Source organism: Tamandua tetradactyla, chromosome 13, assembly GCF_023851605.1.
Source record: "Tamandua tetradactyla isolate mTamTet1 chromosome 13, mTamTet1.pri, whole genome shotgun sequence".
Lineage (NCBI taxonomy): Eukaryota > Metazoa > Chordata > Mammalia > Pilosa > Myrmecophagidae > Tamandua > Tamandua tetradactyla.
Genome location: NC_135339.1, coordinates 47251369 through 47272570, shown reverse-complemented (window position 1 = coordinate 47272570; position 21202 = coordinate 47251369). Strand labels below are relative to the sequence as shown.

Genomic DNA, 21202 nt, shown 5'->3' with positions numbered 1-21202 from the left:
AGTACACATCTGCTGAGGAGGATAACCCAACATGGGAGACTCAGATGCTGGACACCATTATGTGTTGACTTTTAAATCACACCAGAGAAAAAGATGGAGGCATTTGAAGCAGACTGGACACAAAGGAGTCGGCTGCCTTAGCATTCCTAGGACTCAGGATTGGAGGGTTCAGAGGTGTTAAGTAACTTTCTTGGAAGATGTAATGGTAGCATTGAGATTTTTAACCCATTTATTTCTGACTCGTAACACCAGGCTGTGGACCACTTCTTATCTAGATGTATCTTTCATGTAGCGTAAATGGTAGCATTTAAGATTCCCAAACTCCATGTGTAAGGGTACTGCCTGCTTTCTATTCCAAGCAGATGTAATAGAAGCCAGTTCTGCACTATCTTGGATTACATTTTAATGTGCTTTGTAGCAAGCAGGAAATTCCTCAGTGTCAGTATAAAATGGTTTGTATAAGCATCTTAGAGTTTTTAGAAAACTTTTTGTGAATATCACTCAAATACCTTTTGTGTATATGCTGTGTGACAGACACTATGTATTAAACCCAGGAATACATGTTGAGTAAGACAGTTTCTGTCCCTTGCAATGCTTATTTTAGAGAGAAGAAATGGGCAGGCAATGTTATATAATACTGTTCTAGTTTGCTAGCTGCCGGAATGCAACACACCAAAGACGGATTGGCTTTTAATAAAAGGGGATTTATTTTGTTGGTTCTTCAGAGGAAAGGCAGCTAACTTTCCACTGACGTTGTTTCTTACATGGAAAGCACAGGATGGTCTCTGCTGGTCTTCTCTCCAGGCCCCTGGGTTCCAACAACTTTACCCGGGGTAACTTCTTTCTTTATCTCCAAAGGCCTGGGCTGAGCTGTGAGTGCTGAGATGAGGAATGGCCAGCTGCTTAGGCTGTGCTACATTGTGTTCTCTCATTTAAGCACCAGCCAATTAAGGCAAACGTCACTCATTGCAGCAGACACGCCTCCTAGCTGACTGCAGATGTAATTAGCAACAGATGAGTTTCACGTACCATTTGCTTATGTCCGCAGCAACAAAACTAGGTATGCTCACCTGGCCAAGTTGACAACTGATTCTAACTAACACAAATACCTAGCTTATTTTTTAAAAAATTGGCAAAGAGAAAACTTTGGGAGTTTAAAAAAAAATGTTTTGAAGTCCATCTAAGACTTGTACTAACCCTTCCCCCATCCTCATTAGTTATAATACAGATGTGGATCCCAGTAAAATAGCCAAAGACTATCAGAGACCAAGTGTCCTTACTTAGAATGGTCACTACTGGCAAGTTCCTCATGAAGCTAGCCTTTTAAAATAATCTGATTATCTGGTCACTTTGCTGCCGCTTGATATTTTTTGCAATGGATAAAACATTATTTTATTGTAATCCATTACTGTGGATAATTCTCATTCTTATGTGTTCTCTCTTGCTCATAAAGTGCCACGTTGACTACCACTACATTTGAGTTGTAGAATTTTGAGAGCTCTATAAACAAATGACTTTGCTACTGGATATGACCACTCCTTGGGAATATTGCTGAGCTCTGACTGTCCGGTGTGCTTGTGGTCTGACTGACCCAGGTACCCTCAGGGCACTCTTGTGATCCCAAGAGTAAAGGCTAGAACACTGATCTTGCATTAAAGTTGTATTGCCAGGTGCCCTTTAAAAGCATTGTGTACCATTATTAAGGCACATAAAACAAAGTTTATGATTGCAACGTAAATACGTGTGACATCTACCCAGGATAAGAAACAGACTTTTCCAGGCTCTGTAGAAGCTCCACTAAGCCCTTCTCAATTATGACCCTCTCGCTTCCCCCAAAAGTAACCACTATCCTGACTTACACTAGTCCTTCCTTATAACATATGTTTTGTACTTCATGAGTACTTTCTACCTCTACAGATATTTAACTGACTGTGTCCTGTTCACTGGATTCAGGAGACATCGGGAGACCTCTAACACCCGATCTTTCAAGCTGTTGTAATGCTTAGAGTTCATGCTTGTGCAACTGGAACCAGAACATGTTTAGGTGCAAAGGTCCCACATTCTGCATCTTCACATCAGGTTGAGTGAATGTTATTGTATTTGGCCTGAGGCTTGGTGTCTCACTAGGCCCTGGGTAGTTAGTTGCCTGCTTCTCTCAAGCAAGCTGAGGGCCTTGAACTTACTGTAGCATTTACAGGTCTGTGTAAGGGCTGGCTCATGAGCCCTGTGAATCATTATCCATTCTGCCTCAGCAGTTAGAGGTAGGTTGTCAATTCCTTCGTTTCAGAGTATAAATTAGTGTAAGAAAAAACTGTGCCTGTGGATGCTTATAACTGAAACCCAGGTCACCATGGGACTAATTGCATAGGAAAGAGTTCCATAAAAAGAGTGTCTTATTTAAGAGGAGTTAACACAGTTTTTTGGTGTAGTGTTTTAGAAAAGTTCATTTAACAATGGTGAAATTTTAATTGTTAGCAGCCCATTGGCAGTGTTTTATTTCAGTAGCCACAAGACTGCTTGCTCTGTGTGTACAGGATGCCCTTCCTGTGTTGTGCTCTCCCAAGTGTGTTAATGGGTTAGAAAGCAGCAATAATAAGGGGTGAGCCATAAGCCAAGGTGCCCATCTTGTACTGCCACACTCTTTCTGTACCCAGAGTGCTTGTTATGACTCAGGGAAAGCCAGCAGTTTACTAGTTCATGGAATGAAGTTGTAGCTCTGATGCTCTCAATGTAGATATTCAATGTCAGAAATGAGTTCCTGAAGTTATCAGGAACTTTGCCGTTGAGGTTGTCTTCTTACAGGAAGAGCTAGAGCTCACCTGGTAGGCGCCTAATCAGTGAACTTAACGGAGCAAGGGAGTCTGTTTAGAAGGTGATGCGTGGGGAGACTTGGACAGATACATAGGGAAAGAGGGGCAAGAGAAAAGCTTCCCATTCCTCAAGAGGGTGGAGACGATATTTAGGCTGTGATTTAAAAGAGATGTAGCTTTGCTCTTGCAGCTTCTGAAACACTGTTTCTCAAAGCATGGTCTATCAGCCATCTATGTCAGTAATTGAAAGTCAGAAATGCAAATACCGAGCCCTATGTCAAATACATCAATGTGTAAGTTATGGGTATGGAGTTCTGGAATTTGCATTTTTTTCAGACAACTAAATTTTTGTGCACAGCAGAGTCCTAGAATCTTTGATCTGGAGAGTAGTGATTTCATTCATCGTTTGGGTAAGGATTGAGTTAGATTAGGGAAAGACTGGGACTTTGAAAGAAGAAAGAAAAGAAAGGATGGCTCTCAACCTTTTTTGTTGATTTGAAGAAAAGAGATGCACATGAATTAGAATGTAATTTTTTTTCATTCTCTTTGGAAGAATATAATTTTAACTTTCCTTTTTGGTGAGATATTCTGAACCCAGATGAAGATCTGCCCTCTGGTGGCTTGGAGATGTCATTGCAACTTCTTCGTCTGCCTTTTCTGGAGTTGGTAGTTGGGGGCAGGCTGGGCTGGACTGGACTGCGGTGGGTGGGTAAACCTCTGCAGTCCTCCTGGTGGAGAGGATCCACCAGAAGTATCAGTGGGTAGCAACCGGCTAGAGAGCCTTGAAACTCTGGAAGTGGTTATATTTCCAATTTCAGGCAAAAAGTAAAATGTTGCTTGTTTTTGCTTCTTTCCTCCTTTCAATTCCATTGACTTAGTTCTTCCATCAGCTGAGAGTTGCATAATTAAGGAGAATTTAAAGTACTGTGTGGATTTGTAGTTTGTTTGAGGTTCACCTTTCATTAAAGTCAGTGTTTAAAGTCAGTGTCTTTGGTAGCAGCTTTAAAGCTTTCAGTGGTTGAAGATTAAAGGTTTGTACCTTGTGAAGGGCATTGAGCAACCACAAAAATTTGGCATAAATGTAATGATTTATGCTCATTCCTAGAATTTCAAACTCATAGACAGGGAGAAATTCCCAAATCCTCTAATCCAGCAGTGTATTGGTTAACAGTGTGCTCTAGGCCCAGTCAGCCTGTGTCCCTAACTGCCAGATAATATTAGCTGGATAACTTTGTGCCTTAGTTTTCTCAACTTCAAATGAAATTGATAAGACCTCCCTCTTAGTGTTGTTATGGGGTTGTAACGAGGCGATACGGAAGTGCTTAGACTAGTAAATACATAGTAAATACTCACGTGCCAAATGACAGGTAAGAAACAGACCCAGAGAAATTTTGATTTGCTGGAGATCATTTAACTATTCAAGACTCAGAAGCCAGGCCTTTTAATTCCTAGTCTTATTTAGTTTCTGTCAGTGTTACCAGTTAACTGTTTCTTATACCTGCCTAATAGAAGCACAAAGATTTATAAAGCTCTTGCATATGCTCAGACTATTCTTGAATAACAAGGTGTGATTGTAATGTACAAAGATCAACAGACACAGCAGGACACCTCTATCCCAGTGATTGGCATCCCTTCTATGGCCTTTAAAAATGACTGTTAGGAAAACCATTGCAGGATACAGAAACTGTGTGGGCCCTGATCACAGCTGCATGAGAACACGAGGAAAGTAGAAAGAAATTCATGAAAGTGATCTCTGCATGTTAGGGGAATGGGATTACTAGATCAAACTATATAATATTTTTATGATTGTTGCTATCAGATTTCATATCGAAAGTATTAAGCCAATTTATAATGCCAGCAGTATTGTATGGAGAGGGCCTCTTAGGCTCCGGTGATGTGTCTTGCACTTGTCACTGATAGTATTTGCTTTACTCAGTGCCTTGCATTAAGACCTGGCTGACATTAAATGATACACATGCATAACGCACATTTGTACATACGTGTGCATATGAATATGTAAATGTATGTAACAAATGGAAGGAAAAATAGTGTAAGTTCCCACTAACAAACCATATTCTCACTGAGTTATTTATACTTGCTTTTTTTTCTTTTCTTCTGTATTAAACTTTCTTTTCCTGTGTTTAGCGAAGAGGTGTCAGATCTTCCTGTTCACATAGTTAAATTGAAATTCCTTCGCGTTTAACATGAGAGAGAATAGAGTTTGTTTTTAGAAACTTCTAAGTGGTAGGCAGACACTGTATGAATTCCTGCCCTCTATCTACATGCCTAGTAAACACCCATTTTAGCTATGTGTATTAACCCAAAGCTCACTATGTTAGATTCTTAATTCCTCTCTGCTGATGAGAATTTATTTTCTGTGCTCTGTGAGAAAGTCTGCTAAAACCTTATTGATAATAGACAGTAAGTACAGGGTCAGCAGTTGGCAACCAGACCAACCTGTCTGACCTTATACAAATTATTCAATTTCTTTAGGATTCAGTTTCCTTACTGGTAAAATAAGCTTAATTCTAGTATGTGTTTGCTAGCTCTTCTATAGGCAGGGATTAGGCCGCGGTAGCTATATTTAATCCTTTCTTATTTACTTCTTCATTCCCAAAGCAGCCTGGATATCATTGCATGTGAATACGTTTTTGCCTAGGATTACAGATGTGGAAGCACATACACAGACCTGTGATTGCAAATGACTTGGAATGACAGTTCAGGTGTATGGGGTGACTATGTGGTTATATGGTCAGTGGTTTGGATACTGATGTTGTTTTAAAAAGCAAAAGAAAGTTGAAAAAAATAACTATGGCAAGTGAAATAGAATTTTTGAATGTTCCTTTTCCAACTCTTACAGTTTTACTTTTGTTATGTAATGTGTATCCTGTGGCATGTCTTATCAATTTCCCTTGGTATCATGGCCTGTTTCAGGTCAGGATTCTCTTTTCCAAGTGTTATCTGAATGGATTGCTCTGGGCCAGTCTTACATAGCTTCCAGACCAATATGTATTTATACTCAGGCAGTGAATATTAGGTCCAAAGCCTTGACATTTCATGTTGAACACTGATAGAATCCAGCTCTCTGCTAATAAGGGAGATGCTAGATTCCATTTTCACTGTAATGTTTGATCATTCCAAGCTGCTTATCTGGGTTATTTCAGGCATGAAATTTAAGTAGCCAAGAGTAACTAGTTCACTTTTTACCTCAGGGATGGGGAAACTTCCACTCTGAAAATTATATTAGCACATGGATGTGAAAGCTTATGCAGTTCCTTTAAATGAAAAGTCCTTACAATTTTAAGAAGAAATGAAATTTTATTGAACATTAGCACATAACACTAATCATACTTTGAAGAAACACAGAGGCAGGAAAGCATATTGGTTACTAGCCTGGATCTGGAGCTTGTGTCTAGGTTTGAATGCCACTCTACCATTATGTACCTGTGTGACAAATATCCTCTCTGTACCTCAGTTTCTTTATTTTTAAAATGTGTAGAGGTAATAATAGTACCTGCTTCTTATGGCTGTGAGGATTAAATACATATGTTAACTGGCTGGAATAGTGCCTGATTAGTAAGTTATTTCTGTAACCTGAAAATCTATCCTGTTTCTCACTCTTCCTCTGATTTTCTTTACCTCTTGTTAACCTGCCTGCAATTGGGAAACTATTCTCCCTGCATTTCTGTTGTATACAGAGGTGCGGACCTCTCTTTTATGTATAGTGGGCGCCTTAGAAGGTAAAGAGATAGTGTCTACCTCTGGAGCAAAGGGCAGGCATGCTTACTGCCTGTTATGATAGAGTTAGATTCCCTAAGCTCATAGAAACTAATTTCCCTTTTTAACAATAAAAATATTGTGTCTGCTTACCCTGATTTTAGTTTTGCAGTTGGATTTGGTGTGTGGGTGTATATAAAAATTCAGGTTTTTAGATCAGGTTCTGATTTCAACAGTTATATCATCTTTTTGCATTTCTTCTGTTGAAGCAAATTTTCCTTTAAATAATATTTTCATTGAAGACCTTACTGACAGAGCTATTCTTGTTTACCAAAGCAAAAAAGTTCCCAACTAATTTGCTTAAATATTTAGTGAAGGGTACTAGATCTTTATTCCTGTATTTAAGTAATTTATTTCTGATTTCTTTTAAAAGCATACTGCTCAAAGGAAAATTCTTTTTTCCCAGATAACTAGTATTTCAATGATTTAAACATATATAGCAATAAGCTGACTGACTTTCTTTATCTTCCTTAAAATTCTTCCGACATTCTTCTCACTGTTCTTATTATTACAGATATATAAAAGTTGTTTAATAAATGAGAAATACTAAGTTTAGTGGTATTTACAAAGAACTGTGTCCTAGACAATATTCACACACTGGAAAATGCCTGTTAATATTATTGGGTAATGTTCGACTAATGTGCTATTCCAGTCTTCTAGCAAGGTTAACAACCCTACATAAAATCATGGTTTGTGTAAAGCATAGTGTTTCAGTTTGCTAAAGCTGCCAGAATGCAATATATCAGAAATGAGTTGACTTTTACAATGGGGATTTATTAATTTACAAGTTTACCGTTCTGAGACCTTGAAAATATCCTAGTTAAGGCATCAAAAGGATGATACAGTCTCTGAAGAAAGGCCACTGAAATCTGGTGTTCCTCTGTCAGATAGCAAGGCTTATGGCCGGCATCTATTGGTCCTTCGCTTCCAGGTTTCATTGCTTTCAGCTCCTGTTCTCTCTAAACACTCTTTCTGGGTGTTTCTCTGTCTTATCCTCTCATAAAGGACTCCAGTAAAAGATTAAGACCCACCTTGAGTTGGGTGGGTCACATCTCAATTGAAACAACCTAAGCAAAAGGTCCCACTCCCAGTAAGTCTGTTTCCATAGGAATGGATTAAAAGGACATGGCCTTTTCTGAAGTACTTAACATCTTCCAACCAGCACATATACTGTGAATAGCTTATTAATATTAATTTTATCTGGAGAAATGACTCACTGCTGGCACCAGACCGGGCCGTGAACATACACTTAAAATGCAGAAACAGATACAGGTAAGACTGGATTGGGGCTCCTTTTTTTCTGTGTGCTTCGTCCCAGTTCCTGGAAATGTTGGCCTTAACCTTCACCTCTGCTTGTCATCATTTCCGGTTCTTGCTTTGGACTTGATGTCAGTTTCTGTGTTGATTACTAAGCAGGATGGAGAACTCAACACCTTTTCCCTATTTTCCTGCTTCTTTTTCTTGGGAGTTTGCAAAACCTATAAATTTCCCAAGAAATTTTGAGGAGCTACTACATGGAAATACTAATCTCATTTCACTCCAAACTCCCTCACTGTTACTGTGTACTGTAAAGTACCTATGTGGTCTGGGATCTCTGATCTGACCTCTGTTGACTGTCCCCCTTGTTGACTGTGTTCTTGCTACTCTAGCCTCAAACACAGCAGGCCTGGTCCATGTGGTGTACTTACTGCCTTCTTTACCTGGAACACCCTCCACCACCTGATATGTTTCTCCCCACCGCTTTCTTCAGGTTGCTACCCAAATGTCCCCTTCAGAATGAGTGCTTTGCTTACGGTTCTAGATAAAATAATACAGCCCACAAATACTCCCTGTCTCTCTGTCTGCTTTATTTTTCTCCTGGCAGTTATCACTTACCTGACACTATTGTAGGGTGGTCCTGAGCACAAGTAAGGACTTGACTAGGTACCCTGATTTATCATTGATGCCTGAAACAGTGCCTGAAGCCTAGTGGGTGCTCTTTGAATATTTGTTGAATGAATAAGTGAATGAATCAGATTACTCTGTTAAGTTTTTTTTTTCATATGCTTTGTGGCGGGGTCACATTTCATTACTTTTCCATGTGAATATCCCACTATTGCAGTTTGTTGAATTTTTTGTTTGTAGGTATTTTTGTTGTTGTTGTTTGTTTTTCTTGTTCGCTGTTTTTTTGGGAAGTTCATGGACTGGGAATTGAACCTGGGTCTCCTATGTGGCAGGCGAGAATTCTACCGGAACTACCCTTCCACCCCCTCCGTTAGTTTTTTTAAGGAATAGAAGGGAGAATGGAAGATTGGTGACAGGTGAATTGGATGAACTATGAAGCTATTGCTACATCCCACCTGAGATTTGTTGAGAACCAGGGAGTCGGAGAGGTGAGAAAATCAAGAAACAGGGTGGTTAGGATGTTGTAGTAGTGGATCTCATTTGGGAATGGAAGAGAAGAGAAAGGGGGTCCATCTGGATTATTCCCTGTTTCTACCTTGGCACTTGGATAGAAGGCTTTTCCTTTCAGCTAGCCAAGATTAAAAAAAAAAAAATCCAGAAGATTAAGTATTTTCTTTATCTAGCAAAGAGTGCTAATATGCTAATAGAATAAAAGAACAACTTATTTCTGAAATTTGTGTTTATCTGAAATAGAGTTTCTTAGAGGCTCTAAGAAATGCTGATTTTAGTTTGAGGTCAGTTTTCCTAAAATGCATGAAAAGCTAGCCTTGCAGGTAGGCTTTGGCCTCCAGAGAGTTTATATCTTTTTTTTTTTTTTAATTTTTTATTAATTAAAAAAAATTACCAGAAACACAAACATTCCCAACACATACACTCAGCAATTCACAATATCATCACATAGTTGCATATTCATCATCATGATCATTTCCCAGAACATTAGCATCAATTCAGAAAAAGAAATAAAAAGATAACAGAAAAATATAACAAACAGAAGAAAAAAAAAATTTTACATGCCATACCCCTTACTGATCCCTTTCATTGATCACTAGCATTTCAAACTAAATCTATTTTAACATTTGTTCCCCCTATTATTTAATTTTTATTCCATATGTTCTACTCATCTGTTGACAAGGTAGATAAAAGGAGCATCAGACACAAGGTTTTCACAATCACACAGTCACATTGTGAAAGCTTTATCATTGTTCAGTCATCATCAAGAAACATGGCTACTGGAACACAGCTCTACATTTTCAGGCAGTTCCCTCCAGCCTCTCCACTACATCTTGAAGGACAAGGTGATACCTACTTAATGCATAAGAATAACCTCCAGGATAACCTCTCGACTCTGTTTGGAATCTCTCAGCCATTGACACTTTGTCTCATTTCACTCTTCCCCCTTTTGGTGGAGGTTTTCTCAATCCCTTGATGCTGGGTCTCAGCTCATTCTAGAGTTTTTCTCAATCCCTTGATGCTGAATCTCAGCTCATTCTGGGATTTCTGTCCCACGCTGCCAGGAAGATCCACACCCCTGGTAGTCATGTCCCACGTAGACAGGGGGAGGGTGGTGAGTCTCCTTGCTGTGTTGGCTGGAGAGAGAGGCCACATCTGAGCAACAAAAGAGGTTCTCTTGGGGGTGACTCTTAGGCTTAATTTTAAGTAGGCTTGACCTATCCCCTGTGGGGTTAAGTTTCATATGAACAACCCCCAGAGAGTTTATATCTTTAGAGAGATTTTTTCTATATCTGGGAGCTATACCATATCTTTAAAATATAGATAAAGCTTTATCTTCAGAGAGTTTTTTTCTATATCTGGAAGTTTCTAAAAGTCTGAAAACTTAATTAGCTTTTCAGTGCCTTAAGTCACTGACAGAATTGATATTTTAAATACAAAATTTCTTTCTTTTAATAAATGTTTCCTTATAAGGATGATTTTTGAACCTGAGGGCCTCAACCTCATCATTTATTCCACCAGTGCAGCTCTGATCTACAGACAAGGCCTAGTGATTAACGTCTTCTGGTTGGCTGGGATAGGCAGCTTATTTGTTAGCCAGATCTTGCCCTGTTTCTTTAAAGCTTGGAGCTGGAAGATTGTGAACTTCATGAAAATCTAAGTTGACACCACTTTAAATGTGTTTTGGAAATATGTACAATATGGTTGCTGGATGAATGAAATCTAATTTAGTAACTTCTATGAATTTAGAATGATTTTAAGTATTTGCTAGCTAAAAAAAAACAAAGTTGATGTATAGGAGATTTTCTTCACTGGTTACAATTTGTTATTTTGCTCTAAGATAATTTTATTTCCCTTCTTGCTCCTTACCTGCCACGTGGGAAGCCTTTGCCTGTTTTCTTTCTTAGGCCCTTTGGAAAGCAAAGATGATGACATGATGATGGTGATATTTGCTGGTGCAACCCCATGTCGGGAGTCTGACTCCTTTCCTGCGCGATTAGAGCCATCCAGGACCTCTGGGGACCCCTTCTGTTAGGTGGAATGGATTGGCATTGAGGCTTTCTGGGCCCCTAGCATTAATATACTGTATTCGCATTCTGTGTTTGGCAAAATGAATGCTCTAGATCTGAATGTACTGATATAGAAGGATGTCCATGATGTATTGTTGAGTGAAAAAAGAAACTTGTAGAACTTTATGTATGTCTGAAGGATGCATAGTGATCTAATCTGATAGTAATTGGGGGAGTAGAAGGGAAAGACTTTTTACTTCTTAATTTATCTCCCTTGGAATTAATCTTTTTTTTTTTTTTTTTTTTTTTTTGCATGGGCAGGCACTGGGAATCGAACCCGGGTCTCCAGCATGGCAGGCGAGAACTCTGCCTGCTGAGCCACCGTGGCCCGCTCAGAACTAAATTTTTTCACTCAGGTCTTTTATAATTTTAAAAGGAAGCAATCAGATAGTCAGTGGTTCTGTGAGCCTCTAAATGGGCTGTACTGGGGTAACCCTTCAACCATCTCAGGTCCCTACCTAGGGCTATTTACGTTCTGCTACTGCGTCCAGTGCTCCTCCTGGATCAGGTGTGCACCTTCCAAGTTTCCAAACCTACTGTGTTAGTTTCCTGGCTGCTAAGAAAATGGCATATAATGGGTTGGCTAAACAACAGGAATTTATTGGCTCGCAGTTTTGAGGCCTAGAAGAGTCCAACAGTAAGTCCAACATAAGAAAAAGTGATGCTTTTCTTCCCAAAGACCGTGCATTCTGAGATGGGCTAGCTGCTGGCTAGTGATTCTTGATCCTTGTTTTTTTGTTGTATGGCAGTGCATATGGTGATGTCCTCTCCTTTCTCTTCCTGATCCTCTTAACTTCCAGCTTCTGGTCTTCTTTGTGGCTTTTAGTAATAGGATTATAGTCCAATCTCACTCAGTGGGGCCACACCTTAACTAAAAATGTCATCTTCAGAAGGTCCTATTCACAAGTAAATTGTAAATGGAAACGGATAAGAAAAAAAAACATTTTTTTTTCTGAGGTGTATAATTCAATGTACCACACACACTGCCTGCAACCTTTTAACCTACATATGCCTAGGCCCTTTGGCATTTGAGTTTACCACCACTGTCTTACATAAAAAATAAAGGAGCTGCTTCTTAAAAATTGCTGACGTTTAAACTTTTCACTAGATTAGGTTTGCTTTTTTCTGAATTTGCAGACCTTAGCGGGACTTTTTTTGTGTCCTGTGTCGTCTTTTTCTGTTTGACACACCAGGACAATTTTATTTTATTGTTACATTTTACTGAAAGTTAACTACACTGTATGGTTATAGTTGTGCATGTATTTGTCACTGTGGGGTGAATGAATGTTATCTCTGTTTCTTGAATGTGGCCAGAGGTGTGACTTATTTTCCTTTTCTTCCACACCCATTTATTTATGTTTGTTTCTACTACAAACCAAACCAACATTTATGTGCCTTGTGCCATCGCAGCTACTTAGTGCCTTCTGGAGGACAGCCCAGGTGATTATTATGTGATAATCAGCATAGAGAATTGAATCCCCAATGAACTTGCCCTCTGAGACCTCACTTCTATGCTTTTGGCCAAGTTCCTACTTACCTGCATGATCCAGGGATGTCTGAAGACCTTTCGAGTTCTTTTTAAGTTCAGTCCTTAGAGCTGGTCTCTGCCCAGCCACCTCTTAGCTGCTGCTTCTTTGCCACTTCTGATAGCACACACTGACTCCCACTGGCATCTTGGGGTGGTTTGGGAGTGGGAAATTTGTTGGTTGTGTTGCTATCACTCCTGTTTCATTCTTACCTAGTGATCTAGTAACTTTTGTGGCTATGGTTACCAATCTTGTTGAAGTGAGGGAGGAAGTGAGGGAGCTTGCTATCTACCTGTCACCTGTCTCTTACACTAAATTAGTGTGTGACCTGCCTACCTGGGACAGTCCCTAGAAAGTGGGCAGCCTATGTTCACCTTTGTTGGAGGTTTTCAGTTCCAGGTTCTAGGTAGGTCTTGACCATTTTTCTCATGTTATCTGTTGGTATCTCATAGAGATGCAAGTCTTCTTGCCCATCCTGCTTCATCAGGATTGTAAAGGAGAATAAATAGATTGGGTCCCTTGACCAAGGGAGCCTTCCACCATTTTCTTAAGAATTCTTAATTGGGGTACTGAAAGAAACTGTGAAACTGGTATGATTTTTCCCATATCCTTTTTCAGAATCTTTGTCATTCTTAGGTCAAGCTTACTTTTTAATCCTTTAAATTAATGAGTTCTGAAGAATTTAAGGAAGAATTAAAATACTAACTTACCTAGGGATACTTCCATTTTAAGAGGAGACTCTTAAAAGCTTTGTGAATTGAAGTTCTGAGTCTAAGCACCACTTGACCATTGGTAACCTGACATTTTTTATTAGGCTATATGATAGCTTCCAAGTCACCCATTGTGTCTGGGGATTCTGTAGCATGAGGCAGCAGGTGGGACTTAGATTGCCTGTGGAAAATAGTGATAGCTGGGTAGAGAGACCAAGAGATAAAAGATATACTGTAAAGACTTGTGCAGTATACCAAGACCCTTCATCTCCCTTGCTGTTTTCAGATGCTTTGTACCATTCCTACTTTGGGACTTATCAGAATAATTTATCTGTTGTTCTGAATCTAATTAAACATTAAGATAAAGACTACTTGGTAAAGCATCAACAGTTTAAAGATTAAGAAAATAAATCTTTGTTGACACTTTGAACCTAACTAATATAGATGTTTCATAAAAGTAGAGTATCTTTAGTTTTATTTTAATGAATGAAATGAATTTCATGCATGATTTTAAGCATATATCTTGAAACTATTAACTGTCATAATTTATCAGATCAGATACCCAAAAGCAGTGGTTCAGAGAAATATGCATCAAAAGTGCATATTTCCACCTACTTTACCTTACTGAGATAATTTTAAAAGTCCTAAGTATTGGGTAATGATTTGCAGCTTGTTGAACTGAGAGTAAAAGAATATGAGATTTAGCTTGGGGTGAAAATTGTCATTTTGCCTAAATAATAGCAATTTTATAATGTAATAGTAGTAGTTTTCATTTATTGAGTGCTTATTTTATAACAGAAACTGTTACTACATGCTTTTTATACATGATCTCATCTAATTAATAAAGTGACTCCATGAATATTGTCCTATTTTACATATAAGAACTGAGTCAGAAAGGGGACTAAACACTTTGACCCAAATCATATAATTAATTAGTAAATATTAAAGCTGGGATTTGGATATAGGCAGAGGGATGCCAGGGTCCTAACAATTGAGTTATGCTGTTTCCCTTAAGTGGATGATGAAACCTCACTAACCAGGGCTAATTGTGGACAAGACTAATTTGACTTCATTTCAGAATATTTAATGTCAGCAAAGACCATAGCATGTGATTGTTGTTGTGGCTGTATTAGTTTCCTAGGGCTGTTGTAACAAATTACCAGGAACTTGATGACTTATACCACAAAAATTTGTTCTCTTATAGCTCTGGAGGCTGTAATTCAGCTTCGTTGGGCCCAAATCAAGACAGCAGGGCTGGGCTCCCTCCAGAGGCTCTAAGGGGAAGATCCGTTTGTCTTAGTTTGCCAGACAATGTGATAAATATCCCACAATGGGCTTAAACACCAAGCTTTTATTGTCTCACAGTTATGAAGGCTACAAGTCCAAAATCAAGTTCAAGAAGGCCATGTTTTCTTTCAGAGTTGGTGTCATTTTGGTGATGGCAGTCCATCATATGCTGATGTACTTTGTCTCCTCCTGTGGCTTTCTCTGACTTCTGCCTTCTCTTTATAAGGCCTCCAGTGATATGGATTAAGTCCACCTTGATTCAGTTGGCTACATCTAAATAGGATCTTTGAAGGTCCTATTCACAAGTGAGTCCACACTGTGACGCAACAAATGAGTCTATATCTGGACACATCTCAACATAGTGAAAGATACTATTTACAAAAGGGTGGTAACCCACCCACAGGAACTTGAGTTAAGACATGGACATGTCTTTTGTGGAATACATGATTCATTCCCTAATACTGCCTTTGCCTCTTTCAGATTCTGGTGGCAGCTAGCATTCCTTGGCTTGTGGCCACATTACTCTAATTTGTGGTCACATTGCCTTCTCCTCTTCTGTCCAGTGTCAAACCTCTTTCTCCCTCCTCCTTATTAGCATACATGTAATTACATTTAGGGCTTGCCTGGATAATCTTCCCAGCTTGAGAGCCTTAATTTAATCGCACCTATAAAGTCCTTTTTTGCCACATTAGGTAGCATTTGTGGGCTCCAGAGATTAGAATAAGGATATATTTGGGCAAGTGGGGGAGGTAGATGTTATTCAGCCACCCATAGTGGCAAATAGAAAGAATTAGAACTTTAGTCCACCTTCTAGAGGTTACCTTCCAGGAGTATTCTTACTTTCAACATTTCCCTGTCTATTCTGCAGGACACAAATGTAAAAATGTGAAAAATTCCATGGTCAAACAGACTTGAGATTATTGTGTAATATAGCCCTCTTTAGTGAGATTCACAATGCACATTGAAGGCTTTGAGAATTCCTGTGGTAATGAAAATTTGCTTAACTTTGTTTAACATGGAATTTCTCAGAATTACTTGATTACAAAACGATTCTCTTTAAAGGTTACACCTGTTAATATCTCATGGCACACTCACTCTTTAGAAGGATTAATTGAGTTACCTTTAGTCTTATGAAGGCAGGGAATGTGTCTTTTTTTTGGTCAGTATATTTTTTTTTATTGAGAAATCTTTACACACATTCATTCTATACATGGTGTACAATCGATGGCTCATAATGTCATCACATAATTGTGTATTCATTATGATAATTGTTTTTTAGAATATTTGCATCACTCCAGAAAAAGAAATAAAAAGGAAAAACTCATACATGCCAAATACCTCATCCCTTCCTTTCATTGACCACTAGTATTTCCATCTACTCAATTTATTTTACCCTTTGACCCCCTATTATTTGTTTATTTATTTTTTATCCATATTTTTTACTTATCTGTCCATACCCTGGAAATAAGGAGCACTAGACATGAGGTTTTCACAATCACACAGTCACATTGTAAATGTTGTATCTTTATACATTCATCTTCAAGAATCTAGGCTACTGGTACACAGCTCAGCACTTTCAGGTACTTCCCTCCAGCCATTCCAGTACACCATAAACTGAAAAGGGAGTTCAATAAAATGCGTAAGAATAACCTTTAGGATAACCTCTCAACTCTGTTGAACTCTCTCAGCTACTCTTTATTTTGTCTCATGTCTCTCCTCCCCCTTTTGGTCAAAAAGGCCTTTTGAATCTCTTGATGCTGAGTCCCAGCTTATCCTGAGCTTTCTGTCCCAAGTTTCTAGGGAGATTTACAGTGCTGAGAGCCATGTCCCACATAAGGGGGAAGGCAGTGAATTCACCTGCTGAGTTGGCTTAGAGAGAGAGGTCACATCTGAGCAACAAAAGAGGTTCTCTGGAGGTGACCTTTAGGCCTAATTAGAAGTAGGCTTAGCCTATCCTTTGCAGGAATAAGTTTCATAGGGATGAACCCCGAGATCGAGGGCTCAGCCTATTGATTTGGTTGTCCTCACTGCTTGCAAGAATATCAGAAATTCTCCAAATGGGAAAGTTGAATATTTCCTCTTTTTTCCCAAGTCCCAAGTTATATATTTTATATGTTATAGCAGAGTTGGGTAGACCTACAGATATTTACTATCTGGGCTTTTACAGATTAAATTAATTCACCCTATTGTAGATAATGGGAAACTATTAAGATGCATCCCTACATTTTCTTCTAGGAGTTTTATGCTACTGCTTCTTATATTTAGGTCTTTGATCCATTTTGAGTTAATTTTTATATAGGGTGTCAGATAGGAGTTTCATTTTTCTTCTTTTTGTTTCTTCTTAGAGCCACTGATTATTTAAGAGCATGTTGTATAATATGTTAGTTAGGTTCTCTAGAGGAACAGAACCAACAGGAGGTATCTGTAAATAGTATGAGATTTTATAAAAGTGTTTCACACAACTGTGGGGATGCATCAGTCCAGATTCCATAGGGCAGGCTGCAAGCTGGCAACTCTGATGAAGGTTTTTAATGAGTTCTCCAGTAGAGGCAAGCTGGTTGAAGTAAGGACAAAAGTTCTCTCTTTTGACTGCTGAAGTCATCACCTCTCCCTTAAAAGCCTTCAACTGATTGGATTAACTGTCTCTTATTACAGGACACAATACCCTAAGTTGATTGTAGGTGCAATCAGCCATCCATGTAATCAGCTCACTGATGATTCAACTCCACGAAATGTCTTCATACCAACAGTCAGGCCAGTACTTGCTTGACCAGACAACTGGGCACCTCACCTGGCCCAGTTGGCACATGAACCCAACCATCACATTTAATCTCCATATATTTGTATATATTCTGGTTCTCCATTTGTTATTTCCAGCTCCATTCCATTATGATCAGAGAAAGTGCTGTGTGTAATTTCAGTCTTTTTTTAAAATTTATTTATTAATTAAAAAAAATTTAACAAACCAAATAATTTCAGTCTTTTTAAGTTTATTAAGATCTGTTTTGTATCTCAGCATATGGTCTCTCCTGGAGAATGTTCCATGAAAACTTGAGAAGAACATATATCCTGTTGTTTTTGGGTGCAATGGTCTATATGTCTGTTAGGTCTAGTACGTTTATCATATTATTTAGGTTCTCTGTTTCTTTATTGATTCTCTGTTTAGATGTTCTTTCTATTGAAGAGAGTGGTGTGTTGAAATCTCCCACTATTAGTGTAGAGTTGTCTATTACTATTTACTGTTTATTCCCTTCAGTTTTGCCAGTGTTTGCTTCATTTGCTATGGGTCACCTTGATTAGCAGCATAAATATTTATGATTGTTATTTCTTCTTGTTAAATTGCTCCTTATTTTGTGACCTTCTTTATCTCTTATAAAATTTTTGCTTTTAAAGTCTATTTTGTCTGTGTTAGTAAAGCTAGTCCAGCTTTCTTATTGATTACTATTTGCTTGGAATATCTTTTTCCATTCTTTTACTTTCAACCTATTTGTATCTTTGGGTCTAAGATGACTCTCTTGTATACAGCATATAGATAGATCATATTTATTAGTCCATTCTGCCAATCTGTGTTCGTGCATTAGGGAGTTTAATCATTAATATTCAAAGTTAATACTGTAAAGGCAGTTTTTACTTCAACCATCTTATCCTTCCATTTTAATTTGTTAGATCTATTTATTTTCCTCTCTTTTTACCATTTAAGTTGACCTTACTAATCCTCTTCAATTCTGTACCCCTTTCCGGCCTCTCAAGTCTTGTCTTTTTAGCAGACACAACTCCCTTTAGTAGTTCTTGTAGGGCTGGTCTCTTACTAATGAACGCTTCCAGCTTCTGTTAATCTGTGACTATTTAAAACTCTCCCTCAGTTTTGAAGGACAGCTTTGTTGGGTAGAGAACTGGCTAGCAATTTTTCTGTTTCAATATCTTAAATATATTGTACCTCTGCCTTTTTGCTTCCATGGTGTCTGATGAGAAATCAGCACTTAGTCCTCTTTGGCTTCCCTTGTATGTGGTGAAGAGCTTTTCTCTTGTGGCTTTCAGAATTTTCTCCTTTTCTTCAGTGTTTGACAGTGTTACTAGTATGTGTCTTGGAGTGGGTCTGTTCAGATTTATTTTGTTTGGAATACATTTGGCTTCTTGGATTTGCATATTTATGTCTTTTATAATAAGAGTTGGGAAACTTTCAGCCATTATTTCCTTGAATATTCTTCCTGGCCCTTTTCCCTCTCTTCTCCTTCTGGGATACCCATGATTTGTATATTTGTGTGCTTTGTGTTGTCTCATTTCCCTGAGACCCTGTTCAAATTTGGTTGATCTGTCTTTTAGCTCACTGTTACACGTAGTTACAGAACTGATTTCAAAGTTTGGCATGAGTTACCATTCCACAACCTCATGTTTTATCACTTACTGTTCCAAAACACCAGAGGCCAAAAGAAACATCAACATAATGGTAAAGCAGTCATACTCGTCTGTTACATCCTGTCTTCTCTGCTAAAGTCCTCCTTCTCCTTTGATCCTATTCCCAGTCTATAGGGATCTTTGGTATGCCTATCCTAACTTTTTCATGTTGAAAAGGGATATCGACAATATAGGATAAGGGGATGGAATTTACTGATATTCTTGGAAAGGCTGGCCCTCTGGGTTTCAGTACTTTGTTTCAGTTTATGTAAGAGTAGTCTCCAGAATAGCCTCTCGGCTCCACTGGTTACACTTTTGTTGCTATATATGTTGCTATTATTTATGATGATATGTCAAACCAGATGCTGTGGAGCTTTTTCTTTATAAGAAATGTGCATATAAGGCAGAATAGTAAAATAAAGGAAAGAAATGAGTTCTAATATATATTGACATATAACTTAACAACTGGATAGATCATCACCCCCTCATTAGTGCTTATTTCCCAACAACCTCTCAAGCTTTGGAAATTTGCTAACTTAATTAGGAAAGTCATCAAAATGTCACTTCATTTGAATTTCCTTGATTATTAGAAACAGAGAATATTTCACAAAGGTTTTCATAGCTTTATTTCCCTTTGGAATTTTTCTTTAATTTTGCCCTCCCCCCCAATTTTTTGGAGAAAAAGCTCAATTTGCACCTACCATCTATAAATTTAAAGAACAAATGTTTTATTATTTTGTAGTTTTCATTTATTGGTGGAAGGGATTTTTCTTTTAAATTGTAGATTTAATAATTGGAATATATGCCACTATACATCCTCTTTCAGTCGAACTCACCTTCATTATGGCAATGTAACTTATAAACCCACTAATTACTTATCCTGTCTCTCTGCTCCCTTGCATTTAGATTCATCCTCCTTGGCTAGCCTTTCTTCTGGTTCTAGCTTTTTTGTACCTGTAGGTCTGCTATATTCTACTGTCTAACCTCTGAGATTACCTTTGCCAAAATTATAATAATGAAATCGTACAGTATCTGTCCTTTTGTGAGTGACTAATTTCACTCAGCATTGTGTCCTCAAGGTTCATCCACATTGTGATATGATTCTGGACATCATTTTGTCTTACTGCTGCATAAATACCTCATCGTATGTATATACCACATTTTGTTTACCTACTCGTCTGTTGATGGATGCTTGGATTGTTTCTATCTCTTGGTATTTGTGAATAGTGCTCCTGTGAACATTGGTGTGCAGATGTCTGTTTATGTCACTGCCCCCAGCTTTTCTGGGTGTGTACCGAGTAGTGGTATTACTGGGTGGGTAACTCAATATTTAGTTTTCTGAGGCATTGCAAAACTGTCTTCCACAGTGGCTGCACCACTATTCATTCTGACCAACAGTGAGTAAGCATTCCTATTTCTCTTCTCCAACATTTGTAGTTGTCTGTTTAATAGCAGCCATTCTTGTAGGTGTGAGATGATGTGTTTGATTGTCATTTTAATTTGCATTTCCCTTATAGCTAATGAAAATGAACGTTTCATGTGCTTTTTTTTCCTTCATGTGCTCTTTAGCCATCTGTATTTGCTCTTCAGAGAAGTGTCTATTCATATCCTCTGCCCATTTTATAATTGGATTGTTTGTTCTTTTGTTGTTGAGCTGTATACTTCTTTATGTACACAGGATATCAAGCCTTTGTCAGATAGGTGGTCTCCAAATATTTTCTCCCATTGAGTTGGCTACCTCTTCAGCTTTTAAACAAAGTCCTTTGAGGCACAGAAGCTCTTGATCTAAAGGCATTCCCATTTGTCTGTTTTTTTATTTTGCTGCTGTGTGAACATGTGGAAGCACTTCCTCTCTTCCCATAATTACAAATAATGTGAAAATCAGCCACACTGCTCTGTTTTTACACCAAAGTCAAGTTGCCCCTTGCTGCAGACTCATTTTTCTAACTGAACATATTGTAATGGAAAATCTAAGTTTGTCTTAAAACATCCACTGGTGTGCAGAAAGCCAACACTTGGTCTCCAGGATAACTTTTGTGTTACCTTTATTCCCCTGTACTGTTTGGACTGTGGAAGACCAGAGGTGGATGCCTAATGTCACTTGTTACAATTGACCTAACAGTGATTTATAGATACTGTGTGTGAGGGAAGGAGGTCTAACTATAAACAGGGATGGCATGATGTTGTTGTGAGAGGCAGTATATTTTTGCATGTTATAAACAAAATAGGTTTGG

At 38.3% G+C, this 21202-nt stretch overlaps 1 protein-coding gene across 16 annotated transcripts in view; it reads left to right on the top strand.

The window, feature by feature from the left end:
* The window catches only part of SGMS1 (sphingomyelin synthase 1), a 485077-nt gene that overhangs the window by 131332 nt on the left and 332543 nt on the right, over positions 1-21202 (top strand). The gene's annotated exons all lie outside the window — the stretch shown is intronic.